The 14,699-nt window shown below is 48.4% G+C and overlaps 1 protein-coding gene across 9 annotated transcripts in view; it reads left to right on the forward strand.

Moving 5' to 3' along the window:
- ANKRD11 (ankyrin repeat domain containing 11) overlaps window positions 1-14,699 on the forward strand; it is a 190,509-nt gene that overhangs the window by 104,025 nt on the left and 71,785 nt on the right. The window lies entirely within an intron of this gene.

Genomic DNA, 14,699 nt, shown 5'->3' on the forward strand with positions numbered 1-14,699 from the left:
GGTCAGTCCCACTGGGTGGCAAGTGACAGAGGAGAGAGCCTGCCCTCTGCTCTGCAAGGCAGGAGGTGCACATTCTACGATGCTTTGGGACATTTCATTCAGGCTCTTCTTCTGTTCAACTGAGCAGTGGGAGCAGGTCAAGATAATGGGTCCTTGCCATTTTATAAAGTAGTGTGGATCCAGGCACAGCGAGTCTGGATCATGAGTTGTATTTCCATGTTGATGTAGAGAAAGTTGGCTCCTAACACTTGTAATCTTCAGTGGAGAGGTGGGGAGCATTGGTTCAGAAACCTCAGTCCCCAAACAGCAGGTTCAATGTAATCTTGTTGTTTTGGCTTAAAAACACACACACACACACACACACACAGCAGGGAAGCCTGGGTGGCTCAGTCTGTTCCATGTCAGGCTCCTGATCTCAACTCAGATCTTGGTCTCAGGGTCATGTTGGGCTCCATGTTGGGTGTGGAGCCTACTGCAGAAACAAACAAAAACCGCATAGCACTGTCTTACTGGGAGATATGGGTAGTGGGAATTCATCTTTAATTCTCGTCTGGTGTGCCCATATTATCTAATGTTTTATAGTAAAAATGTATTCCTGTTTTCACATGAAACTGCTGTTGACAGAGACCACACTTCATTTCCTCTTCTTTTCTCCTGACCCTGTGAGCCCAATGGTGGACTGTAGTGCAGAAGGGAGGGGGTACAAGCCTGAGTTAGTGTTGACCATCAGCTGTTTTCAGTAGCTTTTGGTAACTGATAGTGGTATGAAAGTTGTTGAAAATCCAGACAAGAAAGAAGTATTGACATGGCATAGTTAAAACTAAATAAATGGCTTTGTGGATTATTTGTACTCCTTGGTCAGACTGTAAGGTGATGACTTCAGGTGAAGCAGAGGCTGAAGTGACACATTTCTTTCAGCTCTGCTTGGGGGCATCCCTGTAGTGGCTACCGACCTGCAGTGTGTCTGATGGCTTTGAGGACTCCAGGGGAAGGGGAGGGGAGGTGGGTCAGCACACACACACACTCCCCTGTCCCGGGCCTGGGGAATGCTGCCAAAGCATGTACCCTAAGACTAATTCAGGCACCCTGAGTGCCAGGCCAGGCCACGGCCCCAGTAGCTTGAGTGGCTGCACTGTGGTCACCAGGCGAGTGACGCATGGCCCTCAGAGGTCTCATCTGGCTTTCTTCTGCCTCCGTCACATTTGTTCATTCTGCTAAAAATGTTCATTAAACATTTGATGATGAGGTAAGTTTGGTGAACACACACACACACACACACACACACACACACACACACACACACAGCAAATACCCTCCAGCCTGAATCTGAGTCACAGAATAGCCTCCGTTTCTTGAGATGAGAATTCTAAAGGTGAGTTCAGCAGACTGCATTCCCTAGCACGGCTGTTGTTGGTGCTACTGCTTTCTGGGTTTGGACAGATGAATGTGGCTGTGTGGAAGCAGACCTGTGTGTGCTGTCCTGGGGGCCCGCATGGTATGTGCTTCAAATCCTGACTCCAGCTAGCTCTTTTCAGGAATGACATACTGGTTCACGGGACGCGGCAGTCCAGGGCAGTGAGTCTCAGTGCAGGGAGCTTTCTCCTCTGCCTGTAAAGGTTTTTTCCAGAAGAGTCCTGAGGCTCTGCTTCATGGGCCAGCTGAGGACACATGTTCACCTGGAACCAGCTGCCAAGGTGAAGGCACTTGGAAATGGATCTAATGTGGGGCTGTGCTGTCCCCCCAGCTTTCCTGAGCTGCTCCCCATGCAGCAGTCCCTGTGGACAGCCTGCCTGCCCTCTGTGTGCTTTCCCTCGTTTGAGATGAAGATAGTATCCTTCTTGCAGGGAGGGGGGATGCTGTGTCTGTGTCTGTGTCTGTGTGGGTTCCACAGTCTCCATGAACCTGGGGGTCCAGGAGCTTTGTTCCTTTGGGCCTCTGGGCAGGACTAATAACTCCATCCTCCTTTTGGTGTCAGAAGGTGTGTCATCCTGTGTGAGTCGCTTGTTCACATAACTAGAAAATCATGTGTAAACTAGGATTCTTGTCATAGTATGGCTTTTTGTTGACAGTGTGAAGTTGGGGCTTTTACAACAAGGAAAGCTGTTGTTCCTTCAGATGGCATGCCTGACCTGATGGGTGTGGGCATTTGGGGAGTTTCTCAGGTCTACCTTCTTGCTGTCCCCTCTCTGATGCCCACCCCTGCATATATGTTTGGATCGATTATTAACCATCAGCTCAGGGCTTGGGCCCTGGGCCTGCAAGCACCATGGCTGGGGCATATATGCAGTGAACCATCCTCTGGAGCACATGCCAGGAAGCTGTTTTGCCTGTTTGCATCACTGTCTTCCATTGTCACTGTGTTCCTCACCCCAGGCTGACTTGCTGGGTGTGGCTCTCATCATCTTTGAGGCCAGAACCATACGCTTTCTCCCAAGTGAGCTAGTGCCGCTCACTTCAGTGAGGACTTCATTATGTATTTGCCACCAGCTCTCTCCAGCACTCTTACCCCCTCTTCTTCCCTTTCTTCCCTCTTCCTCCCCTTTTCTTCCTCCTCCCCTTCTTCCTCTTCCTCCTCCCTTTTTTCCCTTTCCTCCTCCTCCCCTTTCTCTTCCTCCTCCTCTCTTTCCTCCTCCCCTTTCTCTTCCTCCCCTTTCTCTTCCTCCTCCCCCACCACCCCCACCTACCCCTCAGAAAGCAAACTGATGGGAGAGCTTGTGGCTTTCAGCTCAGCAGCTCAGTCAACTTGCCCTGCATTTTTCTCTAGATTTTTTTTTTTAAGATTTCATTTATTCATGAGAGACACAGAGAGAGGCATAGACACAGGCAGAGTGAGAAGCAGGCTCCCCACAAGGAGCCTGATGTGGGACTTGATCCGGGATCCTAGGACCACACCCTGAGCCAAAGGCAGGTGCTCAACCACTGAGCCACTCAGGTGTCCCTTCTCTAGATTTTTTGCAAATAAACCTGTGTCCTGTTGTTTATTATTTTTAAACAAAGACTTATTTGGCCTTAGAGCAAAAATACTGACTCTTGAGTGCCCAGGATCCCTCCCTTGTTTGGGCAGGGTCCTCAGTGTGAGTGTGCAAGATGTGCCAGATCCCCGGGGACACAGGTGTAGGTGCATGTTCTCTAGAGTAGCTTGCTAGCTAGATACCTGACATTCATGGTGCCCCACAATTTAGGAGAAAAGGAGTTAATAAAAAAGCATCATCACTTTGCAACTGGGATGCCAGAAATAACATCTTTCACAGTGGCTTTCTTGGTAGAAAGGAGGCGTTTGATATATACTCATTTATATTTGGACCTGAATCAGAGCTTGAGCAGCTCAGAGACGCAGGAAATAGAATGTTTGGTGAATAAAGATGAAGGTGTATGTGTTTAAGAAATGAGGACTGGAAACTGTGAAATAGTTATTAGGTCCTGCAACAAGTTGGTTTTTAAATTTTGGGGGCTTTTTATATTTACAAAGTTTTTAGATGAAAATTCTGTTTCTTAGGAAATTATCAGAAGTAGTCACAGCATGCATGGAGGTGACAACCTATCTGCCCCCACCCTCCGTGCCATCCTCTCTTAGCAAGCAGGCATGAATCTGACGTTTGCTGGGCTGTGTGCACTGCATCTTGAGCTTGCATCCACGAGAGGAGTGCACTGGTACAGAGTGCACTGAGGGAGCAGCTTCTGGAGACCCTGACAAGGTCTGGGTTCATGGGTCTGTTCATGTGGGCTCTGCCTCTCCAGGCTCTTAGCCCCACATCCAGGTTCCAAGGCATATTAAGAGGCCTGTTAATGGTTTATACTTGATTTGAGCTGCTGCTTTTTTTCCTTTTTTATTATCTTATAAATTTTTCATTCTGCTTAGAAACTGGTAGACAGTCTATCTCAGAAATCCTTAGATTTTTAAAATGAGATAAAATGCCCAAGTGTGCCTTGTTTGCTGAGACACATGCCAGCCTCCTTCCATACCCAGCTGACTGCAGACTGCTCCTGGAACTGCTTCGTGGCTTGTGTGGGGCAGGCGTGGGGCTGTCCCCACCTTCTAGGAACCCATCAGAAAAGCTTTCCAGGCATGTCCCAGCTTCACACATTTCAGGGCCAGTTTTTTGCAGAATATTAGTGGGCACGGTTGACTCCCAAGTGCTGAGTCTCCTTTCTGTTGGTTGGCCGCTGTCAGGGAGTAGCAGAGTTAGTACGTCCCAGTGCATGCTTGGGCTTGGCTGTGGCTCTTGGAGACACCTTGATCCTAGACTCCTCGTGTGCTGTCCATACCCTGTACAGTGACATAGGCCTAAAAGGACTTTCACCTTGACAGAATCTCTTCTCACCCCCGCACCTCCACAGAAGCAGTGCCCAAGAGTTTCTCTGCAATCCTCTAGACTCTGTATCTCCTCTTCCCTGCTCTATGCTTCCGGCTGCGGTTGTTGTCACAGAAGTGACTCCTGACCCCAGCAGGGATGCCTGCAGGCCAGGGCCTGTATGTGTGTGTTAAGGGGGACAGTCTTTGCACATGGAGACTCAGACTGTAGGGCATGCTGCTGCTCACCCTTCCTGATGTTCTAGCCACTGCTGAATTCAGACTGCATTTGTATATCACCAAGCTCACAATCAGGCTTATGTTTTTCTTAGACTGTTAATATTCAAGATCTTTTTGTGTACCTGTGTCTTAACGAAAGCCCTGAAAAAATACCATGCTAGTTAATCATGCTTTATAATCCCATTACTCTTGTTTTCCACCTGCATTATCTGTACCCTAATAACATTGAGTTTAGTTTAATATCTTTTTAAGCTCTGTATTTTTGTCATTTTCTGTGGAAATTGTCATAGTGATTAGGTCAGGATCAAGAATTGGGACTAAGCATCACTCACCAGGATGGTGGGCCTCTGTGTTTATCAAGTCGTCATTTATACATGCATACAGACATAGTAATCACATGGTTTTTGAACCTTTTGACTCTTATCTTTTCCAGCCCTTACCTCAACAGAGGTGCTGAAATGTTTTAATCAAGGCTGTGGAGAGGGCCTCCACTCATCTGAACCGAAGTGACTGAAGTAATGGTTTTCCTAGGAGAGGCTGCATAGGTGGTGCAGCCCCAAAGCAATAGGAAAGCCCTCCTTCACCACACGTGCTGTCTCTGACCATCTATCTGACCTCTCTGGGACCTTGCTGGGGAGGGCAGCTCAGAGCAGGGCCAGCTAGTCAGCATGCTGGGCCTGGCTAGCCACAGACGGTGCGGAAATGAGACAGCAGGATTGTTCTAGGAGAAGACAGATGGTGGCCGTGAGTCGCTGAGCCCTGTTCTCTTCCAGTACTTTTTATGAAGAGAGTAACTAAGATCAGTAGGCACAAGATCTGGTTGGTTTCTGTTAAAATACTGCACATTTGCAGGGCGCCTGGGTGGTTCAGTTGGTTGTGTCCAACTCTTGATTTCAGCTCAGATCATGATCTCAGGGTTGTGGGTTCGAGCCCCTTGTTGGGCTCTGTGCTGGGCGTGGAGCCTGCTGGAGATTCTTTCTCCTCTGCCCCTCCCATTCCCTTTCTTTATTTTTTTCTTTTTTTTTTCCCTTTCTTTAAAAAAAAAAAAAACTATACATTTGCAAGTCTGATAGTAATATTTTTAAAAAGAGTTTTTATGCATGAAGGACATATTTAAAGGATATGGGGAGGGGAGAAAGTGAAGGAAATGGCCAGTAAAATAATTATTTAAAAGTTTTGTCTTGTTGCAATATTGAACCCCCTCCCCCCCAGCTTTGTCCCCCTGCAGGTGAGCACAGCTATGTGTCAGTATATGATTGTCCCAGAGCATCTAGGAATTGTCTTCCTTGCCCAAAGGCTGGGTTTTTCTTTTCTTGAGTACTTGTTGTGTCTTAGTGCTGCATTTATTATTTGTAAACCTCAGATTTTCTTTTTTTTTTTTTTTAAAGATTTTATTTATTTACTCATGAGAGAGAGAGAGAGGGAGAGGCAGAGACACAGGCAGAGGGAGAAGCAGGCTCCACACCAGGTCTCCAGGATCAGGCCCTGGGCTGAAGGCAGCGCTAAACTGCTGAGCCACCCGGACTGCCCCTGTAAACCTCAGATTTTCATAGTTCACCTCAAATATCAGCAGTGCAAGGGAGAATTAGGGAAGGGGAGGCAGCATTTGGGAATTCTTCCAGATCAGAACAAGACTTGGACTGAGTTTAGATCTAGGATCATGGGCATTTGGGAGACTCCGCCAGGCAGAGAGCAGAGCTAAGGCAGAAGGTATGCAGTGCTTTGGTGGGTGAGGAGGGCAGCCAAGGCTCAACAGCAATCCTCTGTGGGTGGTGGAGGATGCTTGGGACTCCCCAGCTCAGAGGCAGACCTGACTGCCTCTCCACTGGGCAGTATGGTTTGGTTCGGAGGGAGGCCTCCTTCCATGCTGGGGAAAAAGAGCCGCTCCTTTGTTAGAGTCCAGATGGTCACTCAGGATGGGGCCCAGGACCCTGACCCTGACCCATGGATCTGACCTGCAGAGACTCAAGCCATGGCCTCAGTGTCTGAGGGGCTTAGTTTTCCACCACAAGCAGAATCAATATTCCTAATCACATGTAATTATGCTGATCACAATCATCTCTTAAGTGTGGAAGATATGAGGGTAGGTCAAAGCATGTGTTTGCTCCACACCAGGTTATATTCTCAGAGGCCTCTCAGGGACCCTGGTTAGTGTGTTAGTGGGAGTTACACAGGGTTGTGATTGGCTCTGGAGCATCTTGGGGGAACATGAACTTCACATGTTGGTATTAGTTACGTGCTAGCTGTTTTCTTTCTGGAGTAGCTGGTTTCTGGCTGTGTTGTGAGCTGCATTTAGCATCTCATCTATAGGTGTCTACCTTCTAGAATGTCATTTTCCTGTGGCTCAGAAAGTCTGTGCACCGTGACATTAGCCCTGTGCTGAAGTTGGTCTTTCCAGCTCTCTGAAATAAGATATGTGCACTGTGAAGTTGATTTTCCTGACCTGCACTGCAGACTACCCACCTCCCAGTCATAAGAAAGGGGCCGACAGGGAGCCCCCTGCACCTTTACCCTCAAGCCCCTGGGGTTGGGACCTGAATCAAGCCCTGGGGGCCTGCAGGGGGAGCACAGCACAGGGAGGAAGGCTAGCTGCTCTCACTGTGGTCACGGTGCTTAATGGTAGGTACAAGTGTCCCTGGTGTTCTGCATTTTTAGGGACCAGAGTGCCTTACAGCACTTAGCCGTGAGGTGCACACAAGGCCAGAACCCAGTGTGGCTAGGGCAGGTATTGCTTTTTACCCCATAGCTATACTACTTGCTTTGGTATGATTTTGGAAATAACGGCTTTTTTGGTTCAAGCTCAACCATTAGCTTGGTTCAGGATCTTGGGAAAGTGACTTAACTCTTTGAAATTTGACTGGCTGATCGTTGAAAGCTTTTTCGTCACCCCATTACTCCCCCAGGTGCCTGGCTGGTGGCTTTGTCTCCTCTCTGTCGGTGATCTAGAACAGTAGGAGAGCTCTTTATGGTCGTAATTATGGGGGGAGACAGACTAATGTTCATTTCTTGTGGTGAAAACACTGACTGTGGTTTCTCTGGCTTTGCTCTGACACGTGCATGTGTGCATAGCAGCCATTCTGTGAATGATGACGCTGTGAAATTGGGTCATGTGGGAACGCTCACAGGGGATCAATGAACACTGATGACTGAGAGGATGGACAGTGTATTGCCAGAGAATGACTTTCCATGAACCACTGAGACACAGCAGCTTTCTGACTTCACATAAAAGTTTTTATTTAACTTTCCATTAGGGATATTTCCAAACAATTCACATAATCTTAGAGAATAGTATCCCATGTACCCAGTTTCAAAAGTCACTAACATTTTGTCAGTCTGGTTATATCTATTCCCTTCCTCTGCTTATTTGTATCTGTTTTCTTGAAAAATTTGTAATTTTAACATTTTAAAGTAAATCTCAGACATCACATCATTGTCCTTGCACGTGCTCAGCAGTATCTCTAATAGTGAAAGACTTAAAATCTTGGCCTTTGCTTTTTAGTGGTGCCTGGTTCACACAGCCGGTGCTTATAACTGTCCTTTGAAGACCTGCTGACCGCCTGGCTCCAGAGCAGAGGCTCCCTCTCGTCGGGCCTGTTGCTTGGACTTCCTGCCCACCTCTCTTATAGGTGGCTCCCCTTGACCCTCTTGATAGAGGAAAACATGGGGGTTATACTGTGTAGTTGTGGGTGGCTCCCTCACCCTAACATAGAAGACGACGTTGTGTGGCTTTTCTCTTAGACTTTGAGTATTGTGTATGGTACATCTCTTACGTATTTGTTCTTTTCCTCCTTAGGGTGTGTATTCTAGTGGTAATGTTTCACAGAATTGAGTATTTAAAATCTTTTATGTGAGAGTCAGGTCTTTGTAGTTCTTGGTTTGAAATGGGAATCAGTGGGAGGACCCTTGGGTTCGGCACAGACCACCCCTCCTGTTGTGCTCTGGAATCCATTGCTCTCTGGTTCCAGTTTAGGAGAGCTTTTGTAGGACTTTTTCAGAAGTGCTTCTTGGGGCGCCTGGACAGCTCAGTTTGTTTGAGTGTCTGAATTTTGATTTTGTCTCGGGTTTGATGGAACCCCACATCAGGCTCTGAGCTGGATGTAGAGCCTGCATGGATTCTCCCTCTGCACCCTTGGCCCCACATGTGTGGATGTACTCATGTGCGCTTTCTCTCTCTCTCTCTCTCTCAAATAAATAAAAAGTGATTCTCGATGAACTGGCCTTTGGTGTTGTATAATGGACCAGATTGTAGGAGACAAGTGTTTGGATGGGCTCCTCTCCTGGCTGTCAGATACCCTGCCTCCCCTGGTCAGCGTGCCTGCTGTCGACATGGTTCTCTGGTTTCTGTGGGAGACCTTGGCCTGTGAGTGTCAGGATGTGCTGACCTTGGGCAGAGGCCTGGAGAGGACAAGGTACACCTGCAGCCCTGCCTTCTTTGTCCTGTGTGGCAATGTTTGGGTGCTGCCAGCATAGCTCTAGCAGATCTGTGCCAGCCTGGTCACCTTAGAGAGCCCCTTCTTGGGGTTGGGGCTCAGATCTGCAGCCTGCACTGCCCTCCCCTTTTCCTGCCTCCAGAGAAGCTCTGCTGGACCTGTGTGCTGACTTCACAGGAACCCATGTGTTCTGCTTTCTGCTGCCTGGGGCCACAGTGTCCCATGTCTGTTGTGAGGGTGGGATGGGCCCAGTTAAAACTACACCAGACTGTGGAGATGGCAGAGTTACTAGTCTTGTTTCTTAGGAACCACTCAGTGAGGTGTCATGTTTCATGCCCCTCCTCTTTGCGAGGTGTTCCTTTTGTATTTGAGAGAGTGTTGGTGGAAATGAAAGTCCGTCAGTCTCCTTCTGGGTTTATCAAGAAAAGGGCACAGGCACACATGCTCTGTGCTTCTGTGGCAGTTTTTCATTCTCACTGTCTTATTTGTCATGAGATCTGCTGGTAGGGTCATTTGCCAGACATAGTTTTCTCCATTAGGGACCCTAGAGTGTGCAGAGCTGTGCCAAGCAATACTGGGGGCCTCAGGGTGGGTTCTTCCCTCATCCTGTGTGCACGTATCTGCCAGGTGAGCAGGGGCTGTCTGTGGGCAGTGCTCAGCAGGCTTTCACCAGGGTCACGGAAAACTTGCTCAAGATGACCATCTCCTTGCTTATAGCTCTCTTCTGTATTTGGGTCTTGCAGGGCCAGGATATGAGGTCAGCTGAGGGTGGGCCGGTGAACCCCAATGCGACACTCATCTGGGTGATTGATGGCTTTGGTTGACTCATTCTCATTAGCAGTAGGCAGTTGGAGATGTCTTCAAAGCAGACACTGATCCTGGTCTCTTAGCTAGAAGCATTGGCTCCAAGCCTCTTGAGTATCAGATTGTAAAAGTCTTTTACCATTTTGCTTGACATGATGGAGTGGGAGACTTCAGGTGTCCCTGCCTACATAGTCTATGTTGGGCTCCAGGATAGTGACTAGAGTGGTCCTAGAGAGGTGCTGGCAGGCCACTGCTCCCTCAGTCAGGGACCTGGGACCCGCTGACTGTGGTCTATAGCCCCTTCCGGCAACTTCTCCCCATGGACCCCACACTCAGGTTACACTTCTTTGGAGCTTGTGGCTGCCTCCAGACTGGGGGTCCTCTCAGCCTGAGAGTGTCAAACAGTGAATAGAAGGACCAAGTGTTCTTGGAAAGGAAGAGAAGCTAGCTGTCCTGATTCCATTGCTGTGCAGCTCCGCCCCCTCCATGCCCTCTCCACCACACCTGGTTGACACGGCCCGTGTCTTTCCCCAATGGCTGTTCCTGGACATGAATCCAGAAGAGATTTGCTTTGTGGTCCTAGAAACAGAGTCCTGCCTGGGGGTTAAGCACTCATCTGGGGGCTAGAGGTTGACATGGCCTGGCTCCCCCTGCTTTGTTTTTGGCTATGGGTTTTCTCCAGATTGTTGTCAAGTCACACACAGTTTGCCTGGCTTTTCCAGTGGTAACATTTTGCACACCTGTGAGCAATACCACAGCCAGGACAGGATATCCTCTAATCTTACTCACGCTGTCCTGGACCGGCTGCTTTAGTTGTGTGTGTGTTTACATGGCTGCAGTTCAGCCCAGCTCCCCACCACCAGGATCGCCCTGCTGTTCTGTTCTGTGTCTGTGGATTTGCCTCTTCTGGACGTTTCATGTAACCAAACCACACCATATGGGGCCTTTTGTGGTCAGCGTCTTGCCCGGAGCATCCCATTTGCAAGGTTCCCGCCTGCTGTAGCATGTGTCGGAACCTGACTTGTTTTTGTTTTGTTTTGTTTTTTCCGGAACCTGACTTGTTTTGCCATTGAATCCTGTTTCAGTGTGTCTGTTCACCAGTGATCGGACATCTGCATTGTTTGTTCTTCGTGGTGGTGATGAATAGTGCTGGAGGAACATTCACGGACAAGTTTTCATTTCTCTTGGCCAAGAGCCGGATTGCTGCCCTGCTTTTTTATTTGGATTCAAGCCTTTGGAGATGAGAGAATTTTATGTGTCACCCAGAAGAGCCTGTTGATCTGGGGTGCTGTGCTTATTCTAGACCACATTGCCAGGGTCGAGCTGGGTGTTCCTGGTCTTTGTGGCTTGTGAGGGGACGGATGGGCTTCCTCTTCCTCTGCAGCCTGGCGCCTGTATCATGACGGACATCCTGCCACCACACAGCTATCCACTTTCCTCAGGAAAATAGGAGGGCCTTCTGTTATTGTCCTTTCACCCCCTTCTTCTGTGATCTTTTATTGTCCTGTATTTTCCTTTAAAGCAAGAAATTAATTTGAGAGCAAGAGAAAGTGCTGCACAGAAAAGCCTTGAAAAGATGGGTTTGGACAAAGTGGTTGAAAGCTGGTTGCATTTAGAACTTGCTGTTTGAAAAAAAAAAAAAAAAAAACAGAACTTGCTGTTTGTTAACAAAACCAGAAACCAGGTAGATGCAACCTCTTGAGATGAATAGAGCAGCAGTTTGCTGCAAGTACAGTTTCTTATAAAGCAGATACTTCCATTAAGAACTCACTGTTACGGATCCCTGGGTGGCGCAGCGGTTTGGCACCTGCCTTTGGCCCAGGGCGCGATCCTGGAGACTCAGGATCGAATCCCACATCGGGCTCCCGGTGCATGGAGCCTTTGCTTCTCCCTCTGCCTATGTCTCTGCCTCTCTCTCTCTCTCTCTCTCTCTCTCTGTGACTATCATAAGTAAAAAAAATAAAATAAAATAAAAAAAAGAACTCATTGTTAGGGGGATCCCTGGGTGGCTCAGCGGTTTGGCGCCTGCCTTTGGCCCAGGATGCGATTTTGGAGTCCCGGGATCGAGTCCCATGCTGGGCTCCCTGCGAGGAGCCTGCTTCTCCCTCCTCCTGTGTCTCTCATGATGGCTAACACACATGGTAAATCTGCTTGGTTTGGTGTTTAATAAAACAAAAAGGGAATTTAAGAGGGATATTTAGTTTTGAGTTACTGTTTTTTTTCCCCCAGTATTTATTTCAGTGACAAAGAGCACACGCATGTGAGCATGTGCATTGGGGAGGGGAGTGGAAGCGGGGGGCACTCAAGCAGACTCCCTGCTGAGTGCAGAGCCTGATGCGGGGCTCCATCCCACGACCCTGAGCTCTTGACCTGAGTGGAAACCAAGAGTTGGACACGTAACCATCTGCACCGCTCAGAGGCCCATTCAGTTACTGTTTTAGTGTCATTTTCCTCAGATGTAAGTGGTTTTAACCCAAAACACAACGTGTGTATCTGGAAAGCGTTTCTAAGCATGAACCCCTTTCCCAAGCACTTACCTCAGGGCCTTGGGAGGGTGGCCTGTCCACATCAGGACAAGGCTTCTGCCTTTGGGCAGGTAGCTGTGTTGGAGGGGTAGCCGCACACACACACAAGTGGTCACTGGATGTCACAGGGATAACAGGTGTGGAGTCTGTTCTGGCCTGCTGCAGGCTCCAGGGAAGCAGGTGAACAGGTGAGGCTAGGGAGGGACTGGGTCAGAGGAAAGGGGGCTGGAGGGTCCTGTGAGTAACAGCGCAGACACACTTCCAGGCTGTTCCCTCTGCCACAGGTTGCTGTGGGCTGCTGGGCATTTACAGGGATTGTTTAAATGCGAAGGCCATATCGGGGTCCCTTGGGTAGTTTTGGAGCAGTCTCCGGTTTGGCCATGAGCAGCCCAGGCTTGCTCCGAAGGAGATGGGTTGTCTGGTGCTGCCTGGCTGGTGGGACCAGCTGTCAGCAGGAAATAGAACTGTTACCAGGAAGGCTACCCCGCCTGTAAGAGTATCAAGCCCACATGCTCAGGCACTCAAAGTTGTCTTAGGTGTTGGCACAAGGACTGTGTGATTTCACTGTCCCTGCCCCTTGTCGTCGAGGCAGAGGAAGGCCACAGGGAGGGATTGGGGCTGTGCACTGGTTGGGCCACAGGCCAGCTGCTGGCAAACTGCAGACTGTATCTGCATGACCAGAATGCTGGGGGTGGTTCTTACCTTTTTTTGAAGAGTTGTTCACAGTAGCAGAGCCTACAGAGGAGATGCTGTCTGGTCTTTTCCAGGGGCCATCCTCCTGGAGCCAGGAGTGGGTGTGCCCTTCACTGCCAGCTCTGGGGAGTTGCTTTGTTAAATTGAAGTCGTGGTGCTGAAGTGCAGGTAGCAGCACTGACAGCCTATGTCTGGAGTATTCCAGCAGTCAGGAGACACAGGCCGGGGCAGGCGAGAGGCCACTATCTCGCCATTCTTGCACCATTAGCAAGAATCTTTTGGTTGCAGGCACATCGAAGCCAGTTTGTCATGATAGATAGCTTTTGTTGAGAACTTCCCTGAGCACCATCCTCACATTTCTCTCTGGACACCATCCTTCTTTCTGTGAGCCTGCCTACTTCTCTGCTCATAGGGTGTGTGTGTGTGTGGGGGGGGGGGGGTCAGTTTCAGAAAGCCCTGTAGCCACCTCTGTGTTACAAAGTGTCCCATGCGCCCCCCCCCCCCCCCCCCCCCCCCGCACAAAAGAGATACCTTCCTACCCCTAAGGCTTAGCCCACCCTGGGGCCACATGTGGATGTTCTCACTCTTCTAAATCAAAGAGTAACACCTAGGTGGCTCATTCAGTTAAGCCTCTGCCTTTGGCTCAGGTTATGTTCCCGGGGTCCTGGGATCCAGCCCCGTATCCCTCTCCTTCTACTGTTCCCCCTGCTTGTGGTCTCTGGTGCGTTCTCTCTCTGTGTCAAATAAATCAAATAGTGGTTGCATATTGTGTGTTTTGAATTTTTCCTATAAGTAATTTAGCTTTATGGCTCTAACATCAAGATTCAACACAGGTCTTTGATGACCTTAGTGAATTAAGATGGAAATGTTACTAAGCAGGCGGTATGGAGAATATATGGAATGTTATGTATATAGTATATATTTTGTATTTATATTGAATTATTTGGCACACTTGTCTGTAATAATTAAGCATACACTAACCAGATTCACAAGGACGTGTTATTATCAAATGGAATCTGAGATTTCTAAAGTTCCATTTACAGATTGTTTTTCCAAAAATCAGTTGTCTTCTCTGGAACTCTTCCTCCCACTGGATCCTTCAGCTACTTCAAGAATTCAGCCCTCAGTCAGCCAACAAAATTGTCATTCATGTGGGGCTGTTCACAGAGAATTGAATTAATAATCTCCTAGAAAGGACTGCACATAGTGTCTGTAATCAGGAAGAGCAGGCAATGGGAAGGAGATTTGTGTCACTTTTATTAAATCTTGATTATTTTGACTTCCAGACTTGTTACTTATTGAAAGAGGTTTCCCAGCATCCTCTAAAAATTTTGGGAAAAAAATATTGAAATGTCATTTCTGTGCTAAAATTTGAAACTTTTATTTTTTAAAGAATTTTTTATTTATTCATGAGAGAGAGGCAGAGACTTGGGCAGAGGGAGAAGCAGGCTCCATGGAGGGAGCACAATGGGGGGGGGGGGGGGGACTTGATTCCAGAATCTGGGATCCTGCCCTGAGCCAAAGGCAGACACTCAACTGCTGAGCCACTCAGGCATCCCTAAAATTTGAAAATTAACATGGTAGTTTTCACTTTGGTTCATGCCTAGGGATTTCACATGTGGGGACCGTGCACATGCCCGGCATTTTGAGCGTAACAAGGAAACAGTGTGATGAGGGTAGTGGGTAGTGCTTCAATTCAAGGAGCCAGGACCAACC

The sequence above is a fragment of the Canis lupus genome, chromosome 5 (assembly GCF_003254725.2).
Source record: "Canis lupus dingo isolate Sandy chromosome 5, ASM325472v2, whole genome shotgun sequence".
Taxonomy (NCBI): Eukaryota; Metazoa; Chordata; class Mammalia; order Carnivora; family Canidae; genus Canis; species Canis lupus.